This window comes from Lepeophtheirus salmonis, chromosome Z (assembly GCF_016086655.4).
Source record: "Lepeophtheirus salmonis chromosome Z, UVic_Lsal_1.4, whole genome shotgun sequence".
NCBI lineage: Eukaryota > Metazoa > Arthropoda > Copepoda > Siphonostomatoida > Caligidae > Lepeophtheirus > Lepeophtheirus salmonis.
Window position 1 is genome coordinate 956,799 of NC_092584.1, and position 22,674 is coordinate 979,472.

A 22,674-nucleotide genomic window follows, 5' to 3' on the forward strand; every position below is an offset into this window, starting at 1 on the left:
GGAATTTTGATTTTAAATTTGTACAAAAAACATTCCTTTCCTGACGCACCATAGAAAATATCATCAAATTCGTGACACATTTCTGATAAAAGGGGGTTGGATGAGTGACTCTGTAGTGCGTCAACATTATATCAATCATGGACAAAAATAAAGAAAATCTATGTAATTCTTTTACTTCATTTTTACACATATATATTAACAAAAGTATTCATAAAATATCATATTATATTGTCCGTCAATATAAACACAAATTGGAACATAAACCAAAGAAAACAATATATAAATTAATTTTTTTACTTCTTATATACTATAAGTAAAAGGCCAATATTTTTTTTGACATACTTCAGTAAATTATAGGCTTTGTATTCAAATTTGTGGGATGAGCTAAAATACCCAAGAATGGTTAGAAGCTATATTTGATTTAGTAGACTTATATTTGGCCAAAATTGTCCATGAAACTTAATTTCTATCAATTCAGGGGCGTCCGCAGGATTGTATATATATATATCTTTTTTTTGGGGTGGGGGAGGGGGTGAGCTTGGAACCCAAACCTAATTTTTAAAGAATAATCTATAGTTATTCATAAAAAAATTAAATTTATTGAAAAAAAATTTCAATAACACCTGTTCACCAAAAAATTTCAAAAATCCATAGCTATTGAAAGAAAATTAATTTTTTCGAACAAGAATACAAAAATTGTAAAAATAAAATTTTATGTTTAAAAATTAGAAAAATTATATTTTTGGAAAAACATAAAATTGAAATTTTTTGGAAAAAATTGGAAAAATTAAATTTTTGGAAAAAATTGGACAAATTAAATTTTTAAATAAATGGTAAAATTAAATTTTAGGTAAAAAAAGTAAAAATTAAATTTTTAGTAAAAAGTTGGAAAAATTAAATTTTTAGTAAAAAGTTGGAAAAATTAAATTTTTAGTAAAAAAGTTGGAAAAATTAAACGGTAAAAATTAGATAAATTAAATTTTTGAGAAAAAGTTTGAAAACAAAAATTTTGGATAAAATATTAGAAAAATGTTATTTTTCGGAAAAAAATTTCAAAAATAAAATTTCAGATATTAAATTTTTTATGGAATTTGTTTTAATAATTCAGAGCTATGCACAAAAATAACAATGTACAATTAATAAATAAGAAAGAAAGTTTGAAAATGGGTCAGTAGATTCAAACCGTAAAAATCACCAAGCCCGAAAAATAAGTCCAAATTGGTTTCAAAAACAATATCTTGAGACTGAATTGGAAAAAAAACAACAACAAAAAGCAACTTGCACTTAGACAAAAATGCTCAAATCGAGGAAACGAAAGCTCATGCATCAAAAATGTATTTTTCATTGTTACCGAGAAACTTTGAATCTTGAATTTTAGATGATTTTATGTCGGAAACCAGGAGAACTATATTAATTAAACATTGTGGAGAGCTTTGACAACGGAGAAGGAAATAAACATGTGCATTGCCAAGAATTACTCCTGATGCCCATCCCCAATTCATCTCTGCCCAACAAAGACTTACTATTATAACTCCACAACACAACCTCAGGGTTACCCTCCGTCTTTCATGAAGACCCACAGCTTTTGAATGTAATTGACTGCTTTTGAATGTAATTAAACCTATTTAGGAAAGGAATGAAATAATAATCACAACTGCAAAGGAAAAGAAAATTCATTCTTCAGAATAACAATTCCGAAAAAAAACCAAAAAAAAAAAAAAACAAAACCGTGCCAGCTAAAAAATTCACTGAATTTACATCACTCCATATAAATGATCCGATTTCACTAGCACACCCAGTATATGATTAATTCAATTTCCTCTTTTTTTCATTTTTCTATTTTTATTAAAAACTATCCCTAAGCTGGTCAAAAGAAGGACGATAAGAAAATGGAGCGCATTCCATGAATGGGATATGCCTTGATCTATCTAATGAGAACATTGTATGCCAAGGCCAATTCTACATTATTTACAATCCTCTTTTCTAGTCTCATCAAAATAGGATTAACAGAACTTCCATTTTGAGGTTTTTTTTGTTATATTTATACAACCAATTTTTTAAATAAAAAATAAGGACATTTTTCTATAGCTTAAATTTATTTTTATTTAATAGAAATCATGAAAAGAGATGGGCATTAATATATATAAATTATTTTTGGTTGACTGAGTGGTTTATGTAGGAAATAACAGACAATTATCATATATTTTGGTGATGTATTTAACTCGTCAATGTTTCGGGTCTGAAAGATCAGTTTTCAAGGCTAAGAAGCTTTATAATTTGATTGATGTAATTGAATATTTATCTTCAATGTTTAATCATTCATTTCTCTTCAATATTAATAAAGCAAAGTTTATCTGTATGAATGTTGTCTGAAAAACAGTCACAAGGTGCACTGTGTATAGTTCTCCCTGATTTATATCATATAACAATACAGTATAAAGAAAAAAAACATAGCAATAATTGATAGAATTACCTTTTTTTTTAAACAATAAAACCTTTTTTTTCAAATGTTTTTCATTATAATTTTCTTCCACTACATCCGTAATTTTTCAAATTTTGTTTGAGTTTTGGAAAGAAAAAATCAAATATAATATTTTTTACAAAAAAAATAACAAAATATTAACGAAAAATTTAATAATCCATAGCTATTTCCATAAATTTAAATTAGTAGAAAAAAAATTCAAAATTCCCCAGTTTTTCATAATAATTAATTTTTTTTGGAAAAAAATTTCAAATATTAATTTAAAAAAATAAAAAATCCACAGCTATTAACAAAAATTTAAGAATCCATACGTTTATTAAAAAATTTTGGAAAAAAATTTCAAATATCAAATGTTTTAGAAAAAAAATATCAAAATACATAGCTAATTATAAAAGTTGAATAACACATATTCATATCTAAAAAAACCAACACAAGATAACAGCATAATTTGACAGAATTACCTTTTTTTTAAAAATAAAACCTGTTTTTTTCAAAGGTTTTCTCATTAAAATTTATAAAAATAAAATGTTTTGGAAAAAAAACCAAATATAATATGTTTTACAAAAAATAACAAAATATTAACAAAAAGTTTAATAATCCATAGCTATTTCCAAAAATTTAAATTAGTAGAAAAAAAATTCAAAATTCCCAGTTTTTCATAAAAATTAATTTTTTGGAAAAATATTTTAACTATTAATTTAAAAAAAAAATATATCAAAAATCCACAAATATTAACAAAAAATTTAATAATCCATACGTTTTGTAAACAAATAAATTTTTTTAGATAAAAAATTCAAAAGTTCAAATGTTTTAGAAAAATTAAAACATTTTAAAAATTTGAATAACTAAATTTTTGCAAAAAAATAAAATAAAAATCCACAAATATTAACAAAAAATTTAATAATCCATACTTTTTTTTAAAAAATAAATTTTTTTAGATGAAAAATTCAAAGGTCCCCAGTTTTTACAAAAATTTTCAATTTTTGTGAAAAAAATTTCCCAGTTTTTGACAAAAATTAATTTCTTTGGGAAAAAATTTCAAATATCAATTACAAAAAAAAATGAAAAAGCCACAGCTATATACAAATAATTTAATAAACCAAAGCATTTTCAAGAAATACATTTTTTTAGAAAATAAAATTCAAAAGACCACAGCTATTCACGAAAATTAAAATTTTTGGAGAAAAATGTCAAAAATTAATTTTTTTGGAAAAAAAAAAATCAAAAATCCACTCATATTGACAAAATTAAATAACCCATAGCTATTTGCAAAAATTAAAATTTGTATAATAAATTCAGCATTCCCCAGTTTTTCACAAAAATTAAATTTGTTTGGAAACATATTTCAAATATCAATTTTTTTGGAAAAAAAAATCAAAAATCCACATCTATTTACAAAAAATTGAATAACCCATAGACATTTTCAAAAAATAATATTTTTTAGAAAAAAAGAACACAGCTAAAAATATCAAAAATCTATATCTATTCACAAAAAATTTATATTAAATTTTTATTAGAGAAAGTTCAAAAATTTATAACTATTCACAGAAAATTTCAAAAATGGAATTAAATTTAATATTAAAATACTAAATTTGTTGAAAAATAATTTTAAATATTAAATTTTCTATTAAAAAGCAAATGATATGAATTAAATCTTGGATTCGTTTAGTTCGACTTAAGTTAAAAATGAAAAGAACAGAGGAGTGTCATCTGAAACCAAGGCTTACTAAGCTTTAAAGCCTTAATAGCAAACAGAGTAACAAATAAGGATGTGTTGCATCCCCAGGAGCTGAAAGCAATTGTTATTGCTGCTCCAGCAAGATATACTGCCCCATTGCATTAAAATTCTGTCTCTGGGGAAGAATTCGTGGACTTTGGCTGGAGAAGAAATTAAGTTCCATTAACTTCAAGACACCATTTAAAGCCTTTAAAAAAAGATTTTTACGACAATCTAAAATTTAAATTTGAGACTTGTTTTTACTTTTTTCATAAATTTTCTTTTTGTTTTATTGTGAAAGCCGCATTTTTATACATTTGATAGTATTCATTTTACCAGACTAATGTTCGTATTTTTTGTCAATTTGAGCAACACTGGGATGTAATTTAACCCCGAAGCTTTAATTTTAAACTAAAACGTTTATTTATGTATATATTTTACGTAACTGCCTCGGTATTTAAGTGTAAGAACAAAAAAAAACAAAAAAAAAACAACCAGGAGTACTTTATATAAAATTTAACAAAATGAATGTAATTTTGATAATGCTGTGTAACGTGCTAAAATACGGCTAATCAAATCATGTTATTTTTTTTTACTCACAATCTGTTATAATTATTTTTTTATTTTTGAGGAGAAAATGTCATAGTTTTGAGTAAGTACTCATAAAAAAGGGAGACTTACACGCAGGATTTGTTGGGGTCTTATTTTCGATATTGTTAAAGCAAAATTTGTTTGTTAGTCGACACATAACAACTCCGTGCATTCCCGGATACTATCCCTCGTATCTTAAAATTGTATCGTACATTTCTTAGCTTTTTGGATGTTTGAGAAAGATGAGAATATTGTAACCGTACTGGCTGAGGCTTTTATTATCATTTATATCAAGCATGGCTTTTGCTTCTTTTATAGACTTATGGAAAAAAAAAATATTACGGTTTAACTTTATTATCTAACATTTTAACACATTCATAATGTCGTAAATACATGTAGTTTTTGAAGATAATTTATTCAGTGTTATAGTCATTTTTTCCATATACAAATAGCTACAAGTCTTTCATTTACCTATAATCAATAAATAGCAATATGAGTCATGCTTTGATGGAAATTGTAAATGCTCCCTCTCAATGAATGCAAGATTATTTATATATACAGTACGTATATAATACTACCTAGTATTTGAGAGCCTTCTTTCAAGGAGGTGAATATCTAAAGGATATTATAAGCATAGATTTAAATAATATGAACTAAAGCTATGTTTAAAAACAAAATAAATCACAAATGAATGTGGTCACCTTGACAATTTGAGGAATGTCAGAGAGGAGATCTATAAGTTATACAATACCTATCCTCCGTTTCTACAAAGGACAGGTCTACAACTTCTTATTAAAAAAAGTATCACACGCTATTAGGTCATATTTTTATCAAACTCTAAGTTTGACCTCCTTGCTCACTAATCCGTTTGAATGTAGGCAAGTATTACGTAAAGGGTTGCCGACTCTTTTAAAAATAAATTAGGGATACCTCATTGGCAGGGTCGGCCGACCCGATTGACTCCACCTTTCCTTCCTTACGGAAACTAGATTCATTGATGTTTTCACACATCTTTTCTACTCACGTGAGAGCTTTCTCCCATTCTTCCTGGTATTTTTTTGTACATCTTTTTAATTGTTTTTCCTCGGAGGAGTGCGAGTTGATTGGCTTTTTAAAGTTGAACCCCCGTGTAGATCTTGCGCAACAGTACCTCCTCGGCAAATTCTGTAAAAAAATAAACCGATAGTCTTTTTTACTGTTTTTTTTCCACGCAGATTTCAAAAATGTAGTTTTCAAAAAAATATTGTATAACCTTATGCTTAATCTATTTTACTTTGAAAATTAGAGAAAATATGTTTTTTTTTATATTTTCCAGTATAGGCTTTCTTTACGTAATTTATAGATATTCATATTAAGGAACTGTTTATTTTAATGTCCTTGATGTGAAGAGCTCAAAAATAGACAAAATTTTAATCATAACTTAACATTAAGTTAAATAAGTGTAGGATAAGATGATATTTGGTGGTAAAGATAGTAAAGTCATAATTGAGCCAATTAGTTGTTTAAGATAACTGTTAAATATTTTATATATGCATAGCCAAAACCTATTTCAACATAACTTACGTAGACTTTTTAAAAGTTATCACCCATATTAATAGAGATAATAGAAAATGGGGCTCAAAGATAGGACTGGAGGGAAACAATCTAAAAGTCTTGGACTCTTATTTGAGCTAATAATTGGTGTATATTATCCACGCTGGTTGTATACCAAGGTGAGGTACTGATGGATAGAGGGATATGTCATATTTCAACTTCACTGTCTCAATCTTCGACAAAGTAGGTGCGTGAACTCGTGTTGCGCACAGTAAAAAGATCTGCTTGGTTTACTCACAGTGAAATGATCCTAGATCCTTCTGGTTTGTTCTGATATCCAGAAGGAGATAATCATAGTGGTAGAACGAAATCCTGGCAACCAAGGCAGAGATTGAACCAAACAGTCAAGTGTGTATCCCCTCTGTCACGATCAGAAAAACGCCTGCTACAAAACTGTGAGGGTTCTAGCATAATTGACCTGATCAACTAGTCAGAAGGAGTGTTACATCCACTTATTACCTACTCCATGGCAACTTCTGAGTTGAAGAGCTTCATTCAAAGACCAATGAAACTATTGAAATGGAGATATCACACAAAAATAGGTTGCGGGAGTGTTGTTAAAATGGGCATAGCAGTTTTTTTCACAGTATTTCTCCGGGAGCTAACAGGAGACAGATGTCAAAGACTGACTTCAAGCAATACTTCTATAACCTTCTAAAATGAAACAAGTTATACTGAAAGAAAAAGTTAAAACTCTATAATTGATTCAAATGTAATTGAGATATTTTCATCATTTAATCAAATAAAATTTTTGCTAAGAATTTATTTTGAAAGGGGATATTTATTTTCTATTATTAGATATTTAGAAAAAAAATAAACAAAGTGATAAAGCAACAGATATGCATCAAAGGCTTAATAAATAAAAATATATGTTTCTAAGTATTCTCCAAACAGAAAAGTATTACAATTAATGTTGACTGGCCTTTTTGAAAGTGCAAAAATAATTAGATTAAAATAATTTAATGATTAAAATTTCTTCATATTTGAACTATTCACATCAACGACAATACATTTGCATTCTTTTTAAATGAATATCGGAAAAACCGGAAAAGTAATACTAAAAAACCGGTTTTTTTCTAATTTTCAAAGTAAAATCGATCTACCATAGGGACATTTTATCTTTTTGAAATCTTTGTGAAAAAAACCAAAAAAAAAAAAAAAAAGGAACCAGAAAAAACAAAACATTACTGGTTTTTGATTTTTCAAGCCAGACTTGTAAATATGCTGTCAGTTCATTGATGCCAGTGCAGTACATGGGAACATTTTACTGTAGAATTTCCGTGCACAGAAAACTGCTCAGGGAATATTGTCAGCGAAAGATTTCCCGGAAGCAAATTGCCAATATTTATGAAAAATATCTAAACAAATCTATTTGTTCCATCCCCCCAAGGGAGTACCCTCAAGTTGGAGTAATATTATTACAATATAGGAGGAGGAGGGGGGAGGGCGTACTAAATAGCTTAGGGCCTCTTAAAATATGGTTGAATTCCCTCGTATTGACCACGGTGGTACTGTAGCATTGTTAAAAACCACCGCCAAAGCATCATATATATACAAGAAACCCCTCTAATAAAAATAAAAAATAGTTCCAAACCCTTGGATCGCGCAGGGTACTTGAAAAGAGTCCTGGATTTTTAAAAATCCCCGTCAAAGCAACACATACCTCAAAGGAACCCCTCTAATACCAAATGGAAAGAGACTTGTGAGGATGAAGCGACCACTTTTGACATCAGAATTAAACGAAAACCATCTCCTCCGTTTCAAAAATCCTTTGAAGAGTCCTTTAAACTCTTTTGGTGCCCTGATGTCATCGCTCTTGACTACACCTTTTGAGTGCATGCCCATGGAACGGACTTCAATGTCCGTCATCCAAACACCCTCAAATCCACTGTCAGCCAGCACTGGGCCTTCGGCCACCACCTGGAAGCCATCATTGCCTCTAATTATTAAGAGAGCTGGGACACACATCTATTTATACTATTAGTTTTTTTGAAAGTCTATTGGTAATTTATAAATTATATCTTGTTGAATTTTAAAACTTCAAGTGTTCAGACTTTAATGGAACACATCGTAGAACAATTTAATTCTTTTTCTCTTCTACAGACACCATTAACTTTTTTTATCCACTCTCAAACACGACACCCAAAGGGAAAGGAAAAATCTGAATTTCCCCTCAAGAATATTTGAATAAGGAGAACTGAATTGGAAAATAAATTCAAACAATTTAGATTACAACTGAAAAAAGTATCACATTCATTTTAGTTCATATTTTTTACAATTCAACACATTTACATATGAACGTTATATAATCTTTATCTGCATCGATTGTTGAGTGAGATAATAATTGCCTCATTCCTGACTGGGATTCCTCATCCATATTCTTATATAAAATATACCTTTGCAATAATTATAGGTAGAACAATATACATACGCATATAATTTTGATTTTAATCATCAATATACTTAGAATAAATTCATGATAACTTCATTTTTCAACGACATATAAATGAGCTATAATTAGGGATATCTAAGTATGTGTAGACTTAACATTTTTTTTTTTGGTGGAAGGCCCTCTAGGCTTTATTATCATAGAATGTTCGAAATAAAGGCGTTACATACAGTTTATCAATTCCATTTCGTGGTTCGAAATTAGTCTGATATTTACTAGAGCAATTATCGACTCGATATAATTTTTAGAATATTAAAAAACAACCTAAGTGGAATTAATTTATTACAAAACATTTCAAATCCAATATTTTGCTTTAAAAACCTGTTTCGTCTGATTGATAATGGTAATGGAAACACTTTGATAACCAAAGCATGTCTTGACCTTTAATATTAAGGAAATTATGACTAATTTATCTTAGGATTATTATCGACTTTTTTCCTAATTCTTATATAATAGCCTAAAATCTGTAATCTAATGTGATATTTCAATAAAACAACACCCTTTTCTTAAACATCTAGAGAATTGAATGCCAGGAATTAAAGAGTGCAGTATTGTGCAAAAGGTATTACTTTTGAATACTTGCAATTGAAAAAAAAATTAAGACAAAGTATGTACTTTCATATTGCGCAGTAAATTGTAGGTGCAAATATCGGGTTAAAATTTATGTACTTTGCATCAATAGATTAGTTGGAAACTATACAAAATGCAAGATTAATAAGTTAATTAACGGTCATTATACATTTTGTTTGATCCATAAAACTTCATTTATGATTTTGAAGGATGAAACTGACTGAAAAAGAGGTGATTAAAAAAGATAGTGGGATTTATCTGTAAATCGTGGAACTTTTTAGCCCATATGTTATTAGGAGGGATATTTGTGTTTACTTTAGTTCATTTAGAGGCTGTCTACAGCTGATGTACTAAAGGTTAATTTGTAGCTAAGCTGCTCCAAGAAATTCTTCAAATTGTCAGGATCACTTTGTGCTTCCTTATACTTTTACATACAACATAGTTCATTTGTGCTCATAAAACAAAACAAAAAATTGCCCGATATGTAACTCAGCAATTAATGAATAAGTGGTCATTGGCCATACGGAGTAACTAAATTTTAATTATCCTTTTTCCCGTACCAATTGACCGACCAAAGCCTTGACGACTCTGCATAATCGATTGAAGTCCACACAACACTACTTAAAATTGGTTATTGATTGCTGGATGAGAATTATTTAGCATCGTTATAATACATCATTTCACAGATGATTTATGTATTGAATTTTGTAGATCCGATCCGGACATTGCAAATATATTTATTTAAATTGATTGCGTATCTTGTGATTATATAATGTATTATTTTTTACGCGAATCCATCATTAATGTTTGAAAGAAATTCAATCAGTATATGATCATTTTCCCATTCTTTATACAGAGATCATAATAATGGATACTTTTTTGTCCTTCAAGTAGAGATAGAACGTGTCTTGGACCCAGATCCGAAGTATTTGAGTACGGTATAAGTAAACTTGTATTATCCGAAATGATTCGAGAGCCGAAACAGCTTCGGTTACCCGAACTTTTACGGGTAATAAAAAAGATCTGAGGGATTTTCCAGATCTTAAAAAGCTTATAGGATTTCTTATCACTTAATCCTTGTTATAAAAAAAAGTTATCTCTATCAAACGTATACTCTATTTATCTTGATCAGTGATGGAAGCGACATTTAAATAAATATTTGCATTACATGGTTCTTTCAAAAGGGGTTATCTATTACGTCGTTACTTTTTTTGTATCACCCAACTTTTCCCCCCAAAAGAAACAGAAAAAAAGTATTAAAATCAATTGGTAGTTGGCCAATTTTTTTCAAAATGAAACTATTGTTCAATGATTGTTCATAATTGGTCGCACTATAAAAGGATATCCTAATAATTCAACCAATCAACGTTCAGAACACTATTTGGAGAAAAGGAGAAAAAAAAAATTGATAGTTGACTTCAAAATTAGTTCTATATTTTTGGTAGCGCCAATGTATTGAAACACTAAAATATACAACCTATTTGGTTGTTAGCTGTAAAAGTTTCTTTTCCTTTAATCATTCTTCTTAACATTGATTGGTTGTATAAAGAATTAGTTCTTAGACCGCTGTGAACAGTTATTCCCTATTATTCAATGATAAATCCATAGTTGCAAGAACTGGCCAACTACCGACTGCTTTTGGGTCCTGACCTATTTCTTTTCGAAGGAGAGGTTGCAAGATAAACTAAAGGTAATGACGTGTCCAATATTATTATAAACAAATATTCTTATATTCACTAATAAATATATTTTAACAGTAATAAAATTGTGTTGTTTATTTGATCTGGATCCGAAACTAAATATCCGAACCGTGTTGGCTCCTTCCTATCTTTAACTTAAAGGTGTCTTCCTTTCCTTCGGACAACAAATTATTTTTGTTTTTGATTTTCAATCATGATTCAAAAGTTAAATGCAATAAAAGTATTATTCATTATTTTTAGCATTAGCTCAGGATCTGCATTTAAATAATGGATGAAAGAAGTATTTATAAATAGTTTGCAAATGCTGATCAAATCTTGTTTGCAATGTCTACCAGTCTTATAATGTTATCAAGAGACCTAGGAATGTGAGACTACAAGGCAGCGTTGTATATCCTTCCAATTTAGGCGTAAAATATACGTAGAAAAGTGGGGTTTGAAAAATAATCCGATAATTAACATGGTGCCTCTGACAAATCGAAGAATATTTGATTGGAGATCCTCATATTAGTAATAAAGTTTCATAAAATTGGCATTGAGCAGCTGTTTGTTTAATGAAATAAACTCCAATCAAACTCCGTATCAAGGAAGGACAATGGACATACACAACTTGCAGTAGCAGGACTCAATGACAAAACACGTGATTTATATGGAAACAAGAAGAGGCAACTAAAAATAAATTTATCATATGTTTATATAATATATTTAGTTATATTTTTTATTAAATATATTTTCTTTGACATGCAATAACAGCCTCGACGCGCCAGAAAACAGATTGGCAGCTTTTGACGATGTAAACCATGTCCATGACCAAGGGTCCTGTAGGCAGGACCGGGCACGCGCAAACATAGATTCAAATTCGCATTGAACATGGGTCTATTAAAAAAAAAACAAAAAAAAACCAATGCAACGTGTTTAGTAAGATAATAAGTAATAACTAATAACTATTAGTTACTTTGTGGACGCCATCTTTATTGGGTTTTATAATTCCAATCATGCCACCAAGTGTTGTGCTCCAGGATGTAGAACGGGCTATGACAACGAGCCACAGCAGTCTACTGTTAAGATCCATCTGTGGCTAAACAAAGAAAGAAACTCCGGACTTCATACCGCCTGGCTGAAAGCCATTCCAAGAGAAACAGATCTGAATAAGACAGATTAGGTACCATCTAAAAGATCTAAGCTGTGTTCCCTGCATTTCAACGACTCTGATTTCATCTGTGAGTTTAAAAGAAGTCAGACCCATGGCAAGGCTCTAAAGAAGAGGTAAGAAGGCTGCTCACTTTTGATGCATTCTCTACGGATTGCTGTTTTCGCGATTGATAATCTGTAAAAAATGTTGGGAAGATGGTATGCTTATAACTATCCTTCTTTGACAGGTACTTTAAACCAGATATAGTACCATCCTTATGGTCAAACCTCCCCAACTACCTCTCAACTCCTAAAACGTCATCAAGGGCAACTCAAGCTGCTACCACGTCACGTAGGGCTCAACGGTTCAATGATCTACAACAACATCTGGAATTTGATCTCTTGATTGAGGAGTCAGTCCTCTCTGTGGATGAACTTGGTGACAAATTGGCCAAGGAGACACTCCCATCAAACTTCATCCTCATCACAAAACCAAGTGTTGCCCTTTCGAAGCTATCCCATGATAACAAATTGGGCCCTAAGTTGTACCAGTGTCCAGTTTGAGACAGATATGTCATTCCAAATGTACCACTCTGGTTTGTTGATTGACAAAAAGGCAGTGTGACACATCATCTCAGGAGGCAAGTCCAACACTGTGATTAAAACCATCAATTTGGCTTCCTTTCTTGGAGGAAAAGAAGAATTGAATCAAACAAAGACCTGGGAAGACATTCTCAACAAGTTAGTGAAGTTTCTCAACTCCTCAGAGCTCGGGACTTTATCTGCAGATCTGCTCATCTAATTTAGTGACCCTGCCAACTCCAAGACCCCTGAAAAGAATTATTGCTCCAGTCAGTTTTGAGTCTGGTCTACGGTCATCCTCAATCACTTATCTAAAAGCCAGAATCAAAGGCCTCAGTAGAAGAGAGAAGAATGCCACCCTGACTTGTAGACTTGGACCAACTTTGTACTTTTTGATAGTGCCTTTTCTTTTTTATGTTTTTAATGTTTATTTTGATTAAAATACTTATAAAACCCTCTTGTCTGTATGGGGATCTAACGGACTTCTCGAAGTTGTAGGTAGTCCGGATAGAGATGCCAACCGTTTCTGCAGCCTTTTTGTAACTGACTTCGACGGGAATAATAAAACACTCTACCTTCTTTATTGTTGTTCTTCTTAGTCATTTATGACCACTCACACTTGTGGTTACATTGTATACTATAAAAAACACACTTCAGGTCCCCTACCACAACAAATCCCGCATGGTAAAAAACTGCCTAGGATTCACAAACCTCCATATCAATATTTTTTCATTTACAAAAAAAAATTACTTTTTAACATTTTGTCTGATTTCATATCAACAATATGGTAACCTTGACCATTGGAAGAACGTTGGGCAGCGTAGATGTTATAACATTTCATTAAGTTAGCTGCAAGTACCTACTAAAGAAGGGAAACAAAATGTCGACGGATATCTTAAAACATCTTAATTCAATAACTAATGAAGTTTGAGTACTTGAAATGAATTTCTATTTCGATATAATACAGCATAAAGAATTAGTTACAATAAAAAACAAAACAGAACAAGTAGAGAATATAAAACATTTGAACGTTCTATCAAAAAGGCCAAACTGCACACGGATAAGGAAAATAAAACAGTCTAGGGCAATTCCCTCAAATTCATTGGGGGCCATGCAAGAGATCTAGTGGTTTCACACCGGGCTGTCCGGAGAGCTATCAAAAAAGTGGGAGGAAATAACCTTGTGAGGGTGGAGAGGCTACTTTTGACACCAGCAATGAAAGAATCCGTTGCAATACACTTCTGAACCCTTTTTTAGGACTTTTGACCACCCTGCAACCCTGATGTCAACCTCTTCTCTACACCCTTTGAGTGCATATCAAGCAGAAGGCCTGCAGTGTCAGTCAACGATACACCGAGGTCCTCAAGGCCAATGTCAGTCAGCAATGGGACACAATGACAGAGGATTATATGTGGAGCGGGCGCCAGGCCTTCCACCGCTAACTGGAAGCCATCATTGCGGCTAAGGGCGGCTACATTAATGATTAAGAGAGCTCATACCCACATTTATATAGTATAAATTCTGTTGTTCATTAATAAATTATATCTTGTTTAAGTTTAGAATTCAAAGTGTTGAGATTTGAATGAACCCTATATCCCTACCGGGCCGTGCAGAATTATTTACCGATTTTTGTTCAGCAAAATATCCTGGACAATAATGACATTTCGAATGACTTGAGAAACAATATATTCATACATTTTTAGAATAATAAAATAGTTTGTGATCAAATTTAATCAATGTAGACACCATTTGACTCAATGACACTGGTCAGGCGACGTCTGAAGCTGCCACAGACTTGCTGGATGTAATCGGCGTCCATGGAGACCCAGGCCTTGTTGACAGCAGCTTTTAAGGCATTTATGTTCTTGTGTCGTTTTTGCATGCCTTGGTCTCCACGTGCGCCTAGATAGAGAAGTCTAGTGGGTTCAGATCTGGGCTCTGAGGGGGTCAGTAGTCCTTGGGCCAAAAGTTCATGTTGTCCTTAAGCCACTCCTGAGCTTTCTTGGAAGCGTGGGTGGGTGCTCCATCTTGTTGAAAAACCCAAGGAGAGTTGCCGACTATGGATTTGATCCACGGAAGGACCTTGGATTCATGGCCTTCCCGGTGGAGGCCACGAGACCCAACACCATCACCGAAGCAGGGTGTTTTGTTGTTGCCACATAGCGGTGTTTATCTTTCCACATCTCCAAAGCTCACAACACGGTCATTTTGCCTGTTGAAAAGAGGATCGACCGTAAAAGTTTTCTCATCTGAAAAAATGATGATGCGTCCAGATGAGCTCTTGATATCATTCAAGATTTTCTGGCACGCTCAAGTCTGACTTCTCGCTGACGTTCAGTTAGCAGAGGGCGTTCAGTACGCCTCAGGGGCTTTCCTCCAGCCCTTTTCAATGCCCTTGAAACAGTTGATATCGACGTTCCCATCTTTCTGGCCATGTCGGCAATGGACCTGTTGGGAGTCCTCTTGAACACTGCCTTTACTTGCCTTGTTGAGACAGTGGGCTTCCTGCTAGCCCCAGGGGAATGCTTGAGATCACCCCTAGCCTCCAAGTGCATGGAAACGTTGTAAATTGTCTTCAACGAGGCCTCAACCTGTTCCTTAATGTTGTTATGAGGCACTCTGGCTCGGAGGAGGGCTGCAATTTTGATCCTCTTTGCTTCCTGATTGGACATGGTCTCACGTGTGGAAGTTGTTACGCCCTCACAGGAAGGATTTTTGTTTATTTTAACAGTAAAAATACAAAACAATCAGATTGGTTCCCACAAAACCTTTTCAAAAGTATATTTACATCATCGGTAAATAATTTTGCACGGCCCGGTATATCCAATAAAAATATAAAGGAGGAATGACTTCGATGTCGATCCTCAATTATACTTTGAGTCTAACAAGGAATTACACTTTTTAAATACACACTAAATCAACTAAAATAATAATCATATAGTCTTTGGAAATTAAAATAAAATCTACTCCGATTATACAAACTACAAAAAGTGCTTACAATTTACATCTCCAATTATACAATTCAATTCTTCTCCATAGTAAATTTAATTGAATTTTCACATTATATATCTATATATATATTTTTTTTTGTGAAATTCAGAAGTATATTGACAATTTTTCAAAAATACTTTTCAAATGAAATTTATTGATTCATATATTATTATTTCCAATGATGTTCCGTGGATTAAAATAAATACCATTATTAATTATATATGTACCTATATATGAGTATAAATATGAAGGTAATAAAATATAAGTTATTTCGCAGGGATGCAATATTTTTTGAAAGAAAATGAGTAGTCGAAGCTTTTCCATTATATTGTACGAGTCGTTCAATATATGGTATGTAAATATAAAAAGACATTTATATTATGAGCTTTATACAAAATGACAGTCGCAAATATACATATGGTTGCATAAATATTTAATGGGCTGATTGTACAGGGTGTGCAAGTAAATTGTTCCAAATTTTAATCACTTTGCAATATACAGGGTACGCTAGCTATCTGTGCTTTTTTTTCAAACGCAACTTTCTTTCTAACCAGTTATCAAAATAAATAAAAAAAAAACCAAATTTTGATTCTTCTGGTTCCTTGGTAAATCCTAAAATTCCTTCTAATCCGATTAATAAGTTTGTCTTTGGTGTTGTAAAGGGTTCGATGGTATTCAGATCCGTGGAGTTGGAAGACCAAAAGTGCGGTTACACGGAGTTGTCAACATTGTCAACATTGTCTTGAATCCATTTTATACTTTTTTCCAATGTGTCGTAGGGAGCCAAATCATGTTGCCACATTTAAGGCCTCCCATTGGCAACCACTTCAATCCAGGGGTTCTCTTTGATTTCTAACACTTCCAAGTAGGCATCAGTGTTGACTCTGTGGCCTTGAGGGGAGGCATAACGTTGCCTTCGGACCTACACACCCCATTGGCATTAAGAGGCCTCCAATTCCCTCTGAAATTTGCGAACCAACGTCTCACTGAGTCCCAGAGTTCGAGTAATTGATATGTTACTGCTCTCGGTGTGGATTCTAAGAGGGTTCACTGCCTCAATTACAAGCTCTATACAAGGCCGAAAGTGCGAGCAGGTCTTTGCTACTGGTCTTTTGGAAAATTCTGGAGTTCTTTCTTGATCTGACTGATAAGTTTGAATTTATTGTTGCTTGAAGTTCAGTTGGTAAGTCGTTTGATCACGCCCTGAACAAAAAAATCCATCAGACTCACATCCGGCGAGTTTGGAGGGGAAAAGTCCTGCAAGATGAAGTCTTCAAAATTGCCATTTGAGACTTTTTTCTGAGGTGTGGCAGGAAAATCGCATTTAAAGGCCTCAAAGAATTTCTCAATTAGGTACATAGTTCCAGCAATTATAATGTCGTCACTCTTGGGCCGGATTCCAAGGAAGGCTTCCTGCCTTTTACGAATATTCGGTATAACGAATTCGTCAATGGATTCCGTTTTTTCCAAAAGGTACAAATTTGAACAAGCTATCAAATAAAAAAATAATTAGGTGCCTATGTATCCTCGTTAGCTCAAAAGGCTGTTGCCCCCTTCCCAAATGAAGGATTCTTTGGTTTTCACTAGAAAATTTAATATTCAAAATTTTTTTGAAAAAAATTTTATTTTTGAAATTTACTTAATTTTCCGGTTTTTTGGGACAAAAAATGAATTTTCTAAATTTTTTGCAAATAGCTGTGAATATTGGTAATTTTTATTCATAAAAATTAAATTTTTGTCCAAAATATTTAATTTTTTGAGAATAACTATGCATTTTAAAAGTTTTTTTCGAAAAAAATTAATATTTCAAATTAAAAAAAAAAAGTAACTGTTTCATTTTCTTTCTGAAATTCAAATTTAAAAAAAAATTTTAAAATCAAGTCCAAAAAAAAAATAAAAAAATGTATTATTTGATATATATATATATATAATCCTGGGGACCCCCTGATCAGGAGTATTTAGATTATTACCTTCATTGTAATGAATTTAAATCTCAACAAGTTTGTGCACCTACTAACCTTGTAATAGGACTTGACATCAACTTTTTCCTTGTGCTTGAAGAAATATGGGTCCATTTTCTTGTAATCAGACGATATGACGCCCAGACTCTTGACATGATGAGATGTTGGATCCTTTGTTCCTAAGACCCCTTTATCTGTGGAGATCATCTTGCCCACAAGGAAATTTCAGCGTCCACATGACTCGTTTACACTCTTTTCGTCTTAATACTAAAAATATAGGGATTCAATCTTTTGAGCTGATTTTTATTTTGTATTTCTTTTATCCCTCAAATAAAACTCAAATCTATTAGGATCACGTGGAAAAATTACCTATCTCATCCTTTATACTTAAGAAAATGCCTGTTGAGATGAAGTATGCAAAGTATGACCACTTGATGTAGATTTTTGATCATGTTTTTTACACATATGTATAAAATATTGAAGAAAGTTTTTGATTAGTTTCTGTTTATCTGTTGTCTGGAATAAATACTTCATATTACAGGGTTGATCTTATATATCAGTACATGTTCCATTATTTTCAATTTTTCAAGAGTGCAATTTTCACGAGGGGCTTTGTGAGGACATTTATTTAACAAAATCATCTGAAAATTCTGCTCGGCACAACTTTTATTCAATATATATGTATATTATTTTATGTAGCTCTAATAATTACCTCACTACGAGGCCTAAATCCCTTGCTGCACTTCACTATATAGCTTGACCTGGGTCACTCCTTCTTGATGGAAGCCTCTAGAGAATGAACCCTCCTGTCAAGAGTAACTCACACACTTTCCTCCAGTCTCGTCAAGATAGAGTAGTCCAAGTTGTTCTCGTCTGGAGATGAGGAGGGCCATATGTGGATGTCCTAAAAGTTCGGAAAGTTGTCTCTCAGGAAGACCTAGAGGTCTTAGTGGCGCGATAACAAGTGCTCCGTCTTCACCGAAAACAAAATTGTCCCCGAACTTTTTCTTAAAGTACCTTTCTTATCCAGATGTTCGATGTAAGTATCTCCAAAAAATGCAAAGACATGTCTCACTGAAGCTAAGGCAATGTTTAGATATATATTCTTCCCTGAGAAATATCTTACTGTACACGAAATTTTAGAGACAGATTCAAAGATATTATATAAGGTGTAGAAAAAAGTATTCTATTATTTGTAATCGTTTTTTTTTAATATTATGGTTTAATTCCCGGACAATCAAAACAGTTCTTACATTACGGCTAAACTCGACGATTTACAATATTTTATCCACATTCCAAAGATGTCAAAGATACACCACGCATTTATGACATCTAAATTACCCATAATTGAGCGAAATTGACTTGTATATTATCAAAACTATAAACCCTATTCACATTTTCAGCCGTCTTGCTAAATTTTCGTCATTATCGAGGAAAAACGGTAAAATATGGCACCTTTTCTTTTTGCTAGTGTCCATCTTAGACGCGTGCTCAAACAATTACCAAAAAATTTGTTTAAACAGTTTTTTTAGTATGAAATCTTATCTTTCTAACACCATCTGCCGTATATTATTTAGGGCAAAAGGTGGAATAGAGTTGAAGTACAGTATGTGGACCTCACATATTCCTAAGGCCTTTTTGAATTTAACAAAAATATAGGTGGATTTAATCTCTTGGATGCCATAATACATGTGTATTTAGGGAGAATGATAACAACGAAAGGTTGGTGGCCTATATTTTAGACGCAATCAGTTTTGTGTGTCTGGTGTTTAAGGCTGATGCCTCATGAAAGCTAGACCAAATGTATATCTACCTTTTTTATAACTCCCTCGTCATATTGACACAGATTCCACGTATTTTTGAGAGAATTAGCAAGAGAGAGGCAAGAATGGCGTTAGACTTAGTAAACTCACCTAAAGCATTAAACCAAGTAGCGGATATAGTACCGTTAGCCTGAGGAAATAGCACTTTTTTTTTCATAATATTTTCTCAAGATGTCGCTTTTCTATGACGTCACTCACGTTTTTGTAAGCACTACGTAGTATTAATTAGTTTGAATAAGTAATAATAATACGTATATAATTTATTCTAGTCTTAAATATTTTATATTTACATATTATTATAAAGCAAATTTGAAACAAATTACTTTAAAATAATGGATCATTGTAGTGTCCGAGGATGCAAAAATAGAACTGAGTCTAACTTCCAAAAGCTTCAAGGAAACGTTCGCTTTTTTAAATTTCCCATTACTAAAAATCCAAAAGATGTCACTAGAAGAAAAAAAAATGGATATCATATCTTAAATATCTTTCTAATTGGAAACCTGCGGACCATTCTGTATGTGAAAGTCATTTTGAATCCTTATTCCTTCTCCATAATGGTTCAAGCAAAAATTAGATGAATAATGAAGTAAATAAACGTAGAAACAGTACAGTACTTGACTCCTTCATGAGGGAATAGGAAATGATTCTCCTAAATACTTCAAATAAGAATACCTCTAGCGGACAAAAAAAATAATTGATTAAGAGGTTTTTTTCCCCCGGTAATAAGGACGTTAGTCTTCGATGCACTACTTGGTTTATAGCTTTAGGTATAAAGCTGTAAACCAAGTAGTGAAAGCAGGGCAGACGTAATAAATATGTGACAAATGTCTTGGTTAAAATTTACTTTTTTTGTCCGCCAGAGGCCGAATTTCGTTATTGTTTCTACGTTGTAGAATATAAAAACTATTGAGTTGAGTCACAAGCGTAGAAAGTAGTATAATTCAATTGTACTGATTCTTGTATTAATCAATAACTATTAATTATAGTTTAGTTATTTTAGTGAGAAATTATGTGAGATGATAAGATGTATCTATGATAGTTTCCGAGAATAGTGGTCTTTGACAGCTTGTCCAACCAGGAAGCAGATGAGCTTTTCGACCATATTAAGCTTAATATTAGAGAGGAACTCTGCTAGTCAACTGAACCATATAAGTACTGCATGGCTTTGCTGCCCACTACCGAATACTACTTATTGAAACATTCAATACGTCTCTATATTTTGGAGGGGTGTATTTCTAAAATTCACCAGGAGGTCCTTGCGGAGAATGAATTGAGCTTTTTTCTCAGACGAGGCTTCAAACTTGAAGGCTCCATCTTTAAATCCTTCATGTAATAATTTTTTTGGGTCTTTTCCAGAGATGGATAAATACATGGAAACTCAGGATATTACATCGGAAGTTGGGACAACTCAATACTGACCTGCAAAGGTAATGCTCGTTTTTTTCCCGATGGAAAAGAGTGCAAATTGACCCCGGACTACAGGTGACAGGTATTGATGGAACCTTTAAGAGAAGGCTATAGAAGAATCAATTATTTAATTCGGAATTGTTAAAGTTTTTGTAGTTTACCTCAGATAAAGGATATATATTCAATAATAAATTACAAGGAATTAACTATATAAATTATACTTGAATTCTTGTTCCTTCTTTTCAGCTTGTTTGCTGTAAGGCGTATGTTTGCCCTTTAGGCTAAGATTCATTTATAGAAAGATACTCACTTCACACATGTATCGCTATCGGAGAGGATCTTCGTATAAATTATCCGCCTTCTATGTATAAGATGTCAAATTAATTAGTCTCCAATGAGAATATAAAATAATTATATAGCCATATATCGACAATTGGCCATATTAGTTTATTATTTATGTAGTTAGCTATGATTGGTGTGTGTTCCATTATTAACTTGGATATCTTGTTCATTAATTTTTACTGTATCTATTAGTAATTTGAATTTATATTAGAATATCAAAAATCATAGGGGATACGAAAAAATTGGGTATGAATAACATAAATTATCTTTTCAACTGCATTTAAACTTCTTACCCTGCAACAACGATGAGGAAACGATGCTTTCCGCTCTCCTGATTTCATCAGCGTGGGTATACAATTTAATTCATGAAAGATGATAAAGGCAATTTTGCAAATAACTTGAGGCAAGGGTTATCCCTTTAGGGATATTGATGCATAATTTTATCTCTTCTAGAGACCATTCTCCTTCCTCAAACATCCCAACCGAAAAAGATAAGTCAAACTCGGACGTTGAAGCATAAATATTTATCATAGGAGAGAACGGGTAATTCTTAAATTTAACAATCATTACACACAGGACGATACTGAAGTAAAAAAGCTATAAGAATCAACCTCCTCCAAAATATGAAAACAAGAATGTTAAACTAGGTCTCCGACAGTCGGCAATAAAGCCTTACAATCCTTGCTAGGAAAATGATCCGAAGAGATTGACGAAGCTTTTGAATAATTTTTGTCGCATTCAAAATGAGTTTTACTATGATCAAAAAGCTCGTCTACTACCAATTTTTTTTCCTAACTGTCATAGAATAATTAACGTCTATAATGGGTTAATAAAAGTACTGTCCGGTACAGTCTCACAGAAAAATTTGATCTGGAACGGTATCATTTATAATTTAGTATACAGGTTTGCGGGTTTAAAACGGAACACTCCTTTATATTTTACGCCATGCTCATATTCGTGACTTTATATAGTTGAAACAGGTTAACACTTCGAGGCAAGGGTCTTGACTAGTTATAAACGAAGCTCCAGCAAAATCTAAATAGGAACAGTGAAACAACAGCCGATAATATGGAGAGACGTCGAGTCGCAATTTTTGAACTTTCCGCGCAGGGAACAACTCCCACTGAAATTGCCAAGGTTCTGAACTGCAGCCGCACCACTGTTAACAGCATGGTAGCCAAAGGGACTCCTTAGGTGGCCACAAGATCTAAGTCAATACCTTGAAGGCCGGACAAAATGGTTGCTGGTGTGAAAAAGTCTGTCGAGGACAAGAGAGGCAAGGTCTCTCCAGGGAGTTCAACGTCTGAAGAACGACCAGTGAATAGCTAGTTAAGAAAG